Here is a 7,781-nt window from a genome sequence, read left to right as displayed (position 1 = left end):
CAAAGAAGCTAATCCTCTTAATACTTCCTCTCTCACTATATTTATCCCATCCAATATTTCACACTCCTCCTCAACTTCAATCCCCAATCATTTAGTTTTTATTTAAAGGGGATGCGCTGTCATTTCCGGATCATTCTGTGTCTGGTTAAAAAGGGTTTGCTGTTAGTCCCGGATCATTCTGTCCGTTTAAAAGGGATGCGCTGTCAGTCCCGGATCATTCTGTATGTTTAAAAGGGATTTGCTGTCAGTACCGGATCATTCTGTGTCTGTTTCAAAAGGGTTTGCTGTTAGTTCCGGATCATTCTGTCCCTGTTTAAAAGGGGTGTGCTGTCATTCCCGGATCATTCTGTGTCTGTTTTAAAGGGGTGTGCTGTCATTCCCGGATCATTCTGTGTCTGTTTTAAACGGGTGTGCTGTCATTCCCGGATCATTCTGTGTCTGTTTTAAAGGGGTGTGCTGTCATTCCCGGATCATTCTGTATCTGTTTAAAAGGGGTTTGCTGTTCGTCCCGAATCATTCTGTGTCTGTTTAAAAGGGATGTGCTGTCAGTCCCGGATCATTCTGTGGTTGTTTAAAAGGGGTGTGCTGTCAGTCCCGGGTCATTCCGTGTCAATTTAAAAGCGATGTGCAGTCAGTCCATGAACATTCTGTGTCTGTTTACCAGTAGAACAGAGATCAGACTGTGAAATATTAAGGAGCAAGGTGAGCGAGCAGGAGCGACGGGTTATATATTGACTTCACGTGGAGATAATACTGTAGTTGGAGTTGATGGGTTAAATGTCCTGTTCGTGTATCTGTCACATTCTGTCACCTGAACTCACGTGTTAAGCCTTTTAGTTGGGCCACAGCTCACAACCTTGTGATCTGAAAGATCGAGAACTGCCAACTTCGTCCAGCTGCCAACTGATCAACAGTCACACAGAAAGGAAACAACTTTTCCCAGGATTTTTTCAGAGAGCGGTCAGTCCCCGTGTGTGTGATGAAAAAATGCAGACAACTCTCTGTGCCAGAACTGATGGAAGCTCTTCTCTCGGTTCTTGGAGTCATCACACCAGAGACATCACACCAGATGGCATATTAAAGTGCACGGGAAGCGTGCAGGAGAGAGGGGTCTGATTTCGAGCTCATGTGGATGCAATACTTTGGGTGGAGTTAAGGGTGAAATGTCCTGCTTGTGTGCCTGGCACATCCTGTCAGATCAGCTCGAGTTTTAAAACCAGAAGTGGGGCCAAAAACACAACCTTGTGATCTGAAAGATAGAGAACTGCCAACTGAGGCAAGCTGCCAACTGATTCACGGTTACACAGAAGGGAAATTCGTTTTCTCCGAATATTTTCAGAGAGTCCCTCCCCGTGTATGCGATTATAAATACAGCAAACTCTCTGAGTCTAGATACAGAACTTGTGTACTCCAGCCGTCTGATCCTGACTCTGAGGAACTCAGCGGAAGATGATGAAAGTCCTGCTCTTGGTATTTGGAGTCCTGGTGCTGACTCAGTCCATCACTGTTGATTGGTGGAGGTTGGGAGGACGCGTCGTTGTCGCAAGTCGCGGAGGTAAGTTTCTCTGATCTCGCAACACCAAGTTTTGTTTAAACTATTTTATGATCTGAATGAAGCTCACGGTTTGATTGGTTAAATGAATATTATTGTAAGAATGATTGAAGAATTTAACCTGAACCAACTAAATCCCCCGATTGTTTAGTCGGTACCTTAGCGGGTAGTGGGGATGGTGGGTGTTGTTTGATGATCCAAACAGACCAGGAATTAAAGCACAAATTACTGGCCAGTGCCAAGTCAGTGGATCTCAGCCGGAGCATTGACCTGTTTGGGAGACTCAGTAATTGGTCTCAGTTCCCAGGTATTAGGGAGGGCGAAACTCACAGTTCCTGCTCCCAATCAGTGCTACCTGCTACAAAGTGTAAGAGTGCGAACGGCATCAGGAACTCCTTCAGCCCCTTTCCCCCACACTCACTGCTCAGACCCAGATGAAGAATGGTGAATTGGGAGCGATACTGGAGGCATCTGTGGAACCGGACCCCAGACACGAGTCAGATTTTCATAACATGAGGGGAAGGGATTGGATCAAAAGGGTTTCAAAACAGGTTTCTGAATCCTAATAATTCTGCAGTCTACATAGAGATCAGAATATGAGGACATGAACTGAGTAGAGGAATCAACAGTGAAACTATCAAGTTCAGTCGCCGGGTGTCAGTTTGCCTCAGTTGGGAATTGAGTGAACATGTTGTGGGTTGATGTTCCACTCCAGTACATACAGCCCAGCACTGGGGGAGTGCTGCACTGTTGGAGGTGTCATTTTTGAATGAATCGTTAAACGGAGACCTTGTCTTCCCGTTCATGGGGCAGGAAACATTTGGTGGCATTATTTGAAGAGCTGGGAGTTCTCCTGGTGTCCTGGACCAACATTACTCTCTCAACTAACATGACCAGAAACTCCCCACACTGTCAAGTCTCATTTTCTGTTTGTGGGACTTTGCTGTGAGCAATTTGGTGCCAACATGGTGTCGGCACTTCAGAAATAATCCTTTGTCTTTGAAACACCTTCGACCCTTCTGTTGACGGGAAAGGCTCGATATAAATGTCAGATCTTTCTTTTCTTTGTCTCTGGTCTCAGATAGCGGGAATGGTGGGCTCCATTCTGTGGAAAACCTATTGTGCTGCCCTTGAGAACAAAGAGTGAGTCACTACAGGTCGGGGAGAGGTCAATGCGAGGTTTAATGAAGTAAAAATGAGCTGAGGTTCATGTGTGGTCCAGAGTCAGTCCCGGTAACACGGACAGACTCAGCTTCATGTTTTCTCATTGATGTCCCACCCTCTTTGTTCAGAACGGTCAATTAATTAACTCTTCGTTTTGTATTTTAGTGCACGTTTTCAACTGCAGCTCGCTTGGAGCAATGTGTCGTGAGGGATCTTGAAACACAAACGAGGAGACTCTGCTGCTGATCTGCCACGATGGGTTCCATTGTTGCAGGCCGAACTAGTGAAAGATCCAGTGATGGATTCTCACCAGCCCGAGCGCTCCAAGTTCTCACTGAATGAAACCTTCGTTCACGGGGAGCAGGCTCTGTTTGATTGTGTTCGTCCCATAACCCTCGGACCCTGTATTACTGCTGTCTGAATAATGGGCTGTACTCAGAAATAAATCTCACTGCATTGATCACAGCTTCATATCCGTGTCTTGTTTCTCTTTTGGATCATTGTGTCCCAGGTTTGCATGCTCAGGGGTCTTATGAGGCTGCGGGAAGATGTCGGAATCGTCGGTAATGAGAAGAGGAGACCAGAGCAGGGAATCTCTGAAAGTGCCTAATAACACATTCAGAAAATTACTGAAATAAGACAGGCGTTCAAGGTTCAAGATATCTCACTTGACCGGGTTTCTTCAGGAAGATTGGAAGGAGACACACATTGCATCAGGCCCATCAGATTGCTTGATTGGTCATTAAAGCGGGAGCTTTAACTCTGAATCTAGCCCGTGCTCTTCCTGCCCTGGGAGTATTTGATGGAGACAGTGTAGATGGGGCTTCACTCTCTATCTAACCCTTGCCGTACCTGCCCTGGGAGAGTTGATGTGCCAGTGTTGAGGGAGATTGACAAGAGACCCATGTGAATCTGGCAGTATAACTCGATGCTGTTGGATGAAGCTGCTCTGACATCAGTAACTATATCAAAATCATTACTTACTGAACACAATTGTATGGGTTCAAAACCTGTGATTATAACCCAACAGCGCTCTTACATTAGAAGAATAAAAAATATAAGAAATATTTAACTGTATAGGGAAGCAAAGATAAAACATGTTCCAACTTCTGTCGCTCTCTCTGCCTCTGCCTAATCTCTCGGTCTCGTTTTCACTCACTCTTTCTCTCTTTGACTTAATTTATCTCTCTCTATGCTTCATCTTTCTCTGCCTCTGATTTCTCTGCCTCTGTTTATTTAACTCTGGCCCTGTCACTCCCTGCCTCGTTCTCCCTCTTTCATTCAGTTTGACGGGGTCTCTCTTTTCGATCTCTCAATCGCTCTCTCTCTCTCGCTACCTCTAGCTTATTTCACTCTGCCTCGTCTCTCTTACACTTCCTGCCTTGTTCTCTTCTCTATCTCTCGTTCCCTCTTCTTGCCTCGCTCTCATTCCCCCTCACTCCATCTGTATCGTCCCTCTCTCTTCTCTCTGCATCATTGTTTCTCGCCAACTCTGCCGCTTTCCTGTCTCTCGCTCGTCTTTCTCTCTCTGCCTCATTCTCTTCCTTTCCATCGCTGCTGCTCTAACTTCCCTCCCCCCTTTCTATCTCTCTGCCTTATTCTATCTCGCCTACCCTCTCTTCTCTCTCTCTCTAAATCTCCCTCTCTCTCACTTATTTCCACCTGTCACTGTTTCCTATCTGTCTGTCACTTACCCACTTTCTCTCTCTGTCCGGGTCTTCGTTCTAAGTTAAGATCCCTGATGCAACAGGACTATCCAAACACAAACACTTTCACACTGATCCCAGCCTGTACTCTGAACACATTGCATGAGCTGATCACAGCTTCTGCACCCCTAGTTCGCAAATGAGCTGCTCAGGATGTGCAAGGCCCACCAGTGGCATGGAATCCTGCAAGATTTTGACATTGCTCGAGAGCGAAGCCTGCTTTTGGTCCTAACTTCTGCTGCACCTCTGCCTCCACGTCTCATGCAGCCTCGATTCTTGAACTAATTTTATTATCTTCCATCCTCAAGTGACATTTACACACTCTTCTTCATCCATGAATTATCCATGCCTCTGATTTGGTTCTCTCTGCGAATCTTTTGGACCTTGTTTTTCCTTATTTTTGACAGTCCGTCTCTGTTACTGAATCTGTTTGTTCATTTTCTAATTTGATGTGAAATTTTTGAATAGCTGGCAAGCAATACCTGATATTTTGCTCAGCGTATTTCCACAAATTGAGATGAATCTAGGGAGCAGAAATTAACCAAATGAACCTTCTTTGAATCTTCTCTAAGGCAAGTATATCTTTCTTTAGGTAAGGAGGCCAAAACTGTACACAGCACTCCAGGTGCGATCTCACCAGAGCCCTGTACAATTGCAGCAAGTCCCCCTTACTATTTAACCCAACCCCCTTGCAATAAAGGCTAACATGCCATTTGCCATCCTAATTGATTGTCGTACCTGCATGCTAACTTTCTATGATTCCTCCACAAGGACACCCAAATCCCTTTTAAATCCCGATATAAACACACGAGGGAGAAATGAACAGAAGTGTATGCTGATAGGGTTAGATGAAATAGGGTGGAGGAGAGATAGAACAGGAGTTAAAGTTCAAAATTGGGTTAAGGCCAATTTTACTAAGCTGAGAAGTGATTTAGCAAAAGTGAAATAGAAACAGCTACTTGAAGTTAAATCAGTGTCAGAGCAGTCGGAGCCATTAAAAGGGAAATTCAAGGGTTTCAGAGTAAACGTGTTGCCACAAAGATAAAGGGTGGGACTGCCAAATCTAGAGCCTCCTGGGTGACAAGTAGCATACAGGGTAAGATAAAGCAAAAAAAAGGAATCTTATGTCAGACACCAAGTGCTCAATACTGCAGAAAGCCTAGAGGAGTATGGAAAATGAAATTAAATTAAATAGGTGAAATTTAAAAGGAAATTAGGAAAGCAAAGAATAATACTGGTAATTAAAATTATGGAAAACCCAAAAAATGTTTTATAAATGCATAAAGAGCAAGAGGATAACTGTGGAAAAAGTACAGACTATTGGAGATCAAAAAGCTAACCCATGCGTGGAGGTGGAAAATGTGGGTCTGGTTCTAAATGAATACTTTAATTCTGTCTTCACAAAGGAGAGGGATAATGCAGGAATTGAAGTTAAGAAGGAGGAGTGTGAAATATTGGATGGCATAAACATAGCGAGAGAGGAAATATTAAGGAGATTGGAATTTTTGACAGTCGATAAATCACTCGGCCCGAATGAAATGTATCCCAGGCTGCTCAGAAAAAACAAGGGAGGCACTAGCGGAGGTTCTGACCATCATTTTCCAATCCTCCCTGGCTACAGGTATGTGCCAGAGGATTGGAGGACTCTTCAATCTGTACCATTGTGTAAAAAGGGAGAAAGAGAGAGATAGAGTAATATATCCAGTCAGTCTAACCTCGGTGGTGGGCAAATTATTGGAATCGATTCTGAGGGATAACATTAACCTTCATTTAGAAAGGCACTGGTTAATCAAGGACAGTCAGCTTGGATTTGTTAAGGGAGGGTCGTGTCTGAATAACTTGATTGAATTTTTTGAGCAGTTAAGAAGGAGGGTAACGCGTTTGATCTCGTGCACATGGATTTTAGCAAGGCTTTTGACAAGCTCCCACATGGCAGACTGGTCAAAAAGTACAATCCCATGTGATCCAAGGGAGAGTGATTGATTGGCTCAGTAGCAGGAAGTAAAGGGTAATGGTCGAAGGGCATTTTTGCGACTGGAAGGCTGTTTTCAGTCGGGTTCCGCAAGGTTCAGTACTCGGTCCGTTGCTTTTTCTGGTATATATTAATGGTTTGGACTTGAATGTGGTGGGCTTGATCAAGAAGTTTGCAGGTGATACAAAAATTGGCTGTGTTGTTGTCAGTGAGGAGCAAAGCTGTCGACTGCAGGAAGATATTAATGGACAAGTCAGGTGGGCAGAAAAGTGGCAAATGGAATTCCATCCAGAGAAGTGTGAGATAATGCATTTGGGAAAGGCAAACAAGGCAAGGGAATAAACAATAAATGGGAGGATACTGAGAGTTGAAGAGGAACAAAGGGACCTTGGAGTGCATATCCGCAGATCCCTGAAGGTAGCAGGACTTGTAGATAAGGTGCTTAAGAAGGCATATGGAATACATTCCTTTATTAGCCGAGGCATAGAATATAAGAGCAGGGAGGTTATACTAGAACTGTATAAAACATTGGTTAGGCCACAGCTTGAATACTGCGTGTTGTTCTGGTCACACATTAAAAGAAAGATGTGATTGCACTCAGTAGGGTACAGAGGAGATTTACGAGGACATTGCAAGGGCTGGAGAATTTTAGCTATGAGAAAAGATTGGATAGGCTGGGGTTTGTTTTCATTGGAACAAAGGAGGCTGAGGAGAGATTTACTTGAGGTACATAATATAATGATGGGACTGGATAAAAATTACCTATTTCTCTTAGCAGAGGTGTCAGTGCCAGGGGACACAGATTTAAAGGAATTGGTAGAAGGAGTAGAGGGGAGTTGAGGACAAAGAAATTCATCAAGAGGGTGGTGGGGGTCTGGAACTCACTGCCTGAAAGGGTGGAAGTGGCAGAAACTCGCAACTCATTTAAAAAACACTTGGATGAGCACTTGAAGTGCCGTAACCTACACGGCTACGGACCAAGTGCTGGAAAGTGGGATTAAGCTGCATAGCTCTTTATCGGCCGGCACGGACACAGTGGGCCGAATTACCTCCTTCTGTGCTTTAACTTTCCATGATTCTATACCTTTATGTTTGTGTATGTGTATGTCTGTGCATGTGCCTTGATGTGTGTCCATGTGCCTTTATGTGTGTGTATTTGCCTGTATGAGTATGTATGAATATTTGTGCGTATCTACCTTTATGTGTGTGTGTGTGGCTTTATGTGTGTGTATGTGTATATATGTGTGTATGTTCCCGTATGTGTGTGTATGTGCCTTTATGTGTGTGTGTGTGTGCCCGTATGAGTGTGTGTGTGTATATGTATGTATGTGCCTTTATATATATATATATATATATATACATGTTTGTGTTTTTGCCCAATGTGTGT

At 44.0% G+C, this 7,781-nt stretch overlaps 1 long non-coding RNA gene across 1 annotated transcript; it reads left to right on the top strand.

Moving 5' to 3' along the window:
* Positions 1-1,408: 1,408 nt before the first annotated feature.
* Positions 1,409-3,181, top strand: LOC137307035 (uncharacterized). Its single transcript, XR_010958998.1, has 2 exons — positions 1,409-1,555; positions 2,882-3,181. It is a non-coding gene; the product is annotated as an uncharacterized lncRNA (long non-coding RNA).
* Positions 3,182-7,781: the final 4,600 nt, after the last annotated feature.

Source organism: Heptranchias perlo, chromosome X (assembly GCF_035084215.1).
Source record: "Heptranchias perlo isolate sHepPer1 chromosome X, sHepPer1.hap1, whole genome shotgun sequence".
NCBI lineage: Eukaryota > Metazoa > Chordata > Chondrichthyes > Hexanchiformes > Hexanchidae > Heptranchias > Heptranchias perlo.
Note: the sequence above shows the minus strand (reverse complement) of the source record. Positions and strands in the feature narration are given on the sequence as shown.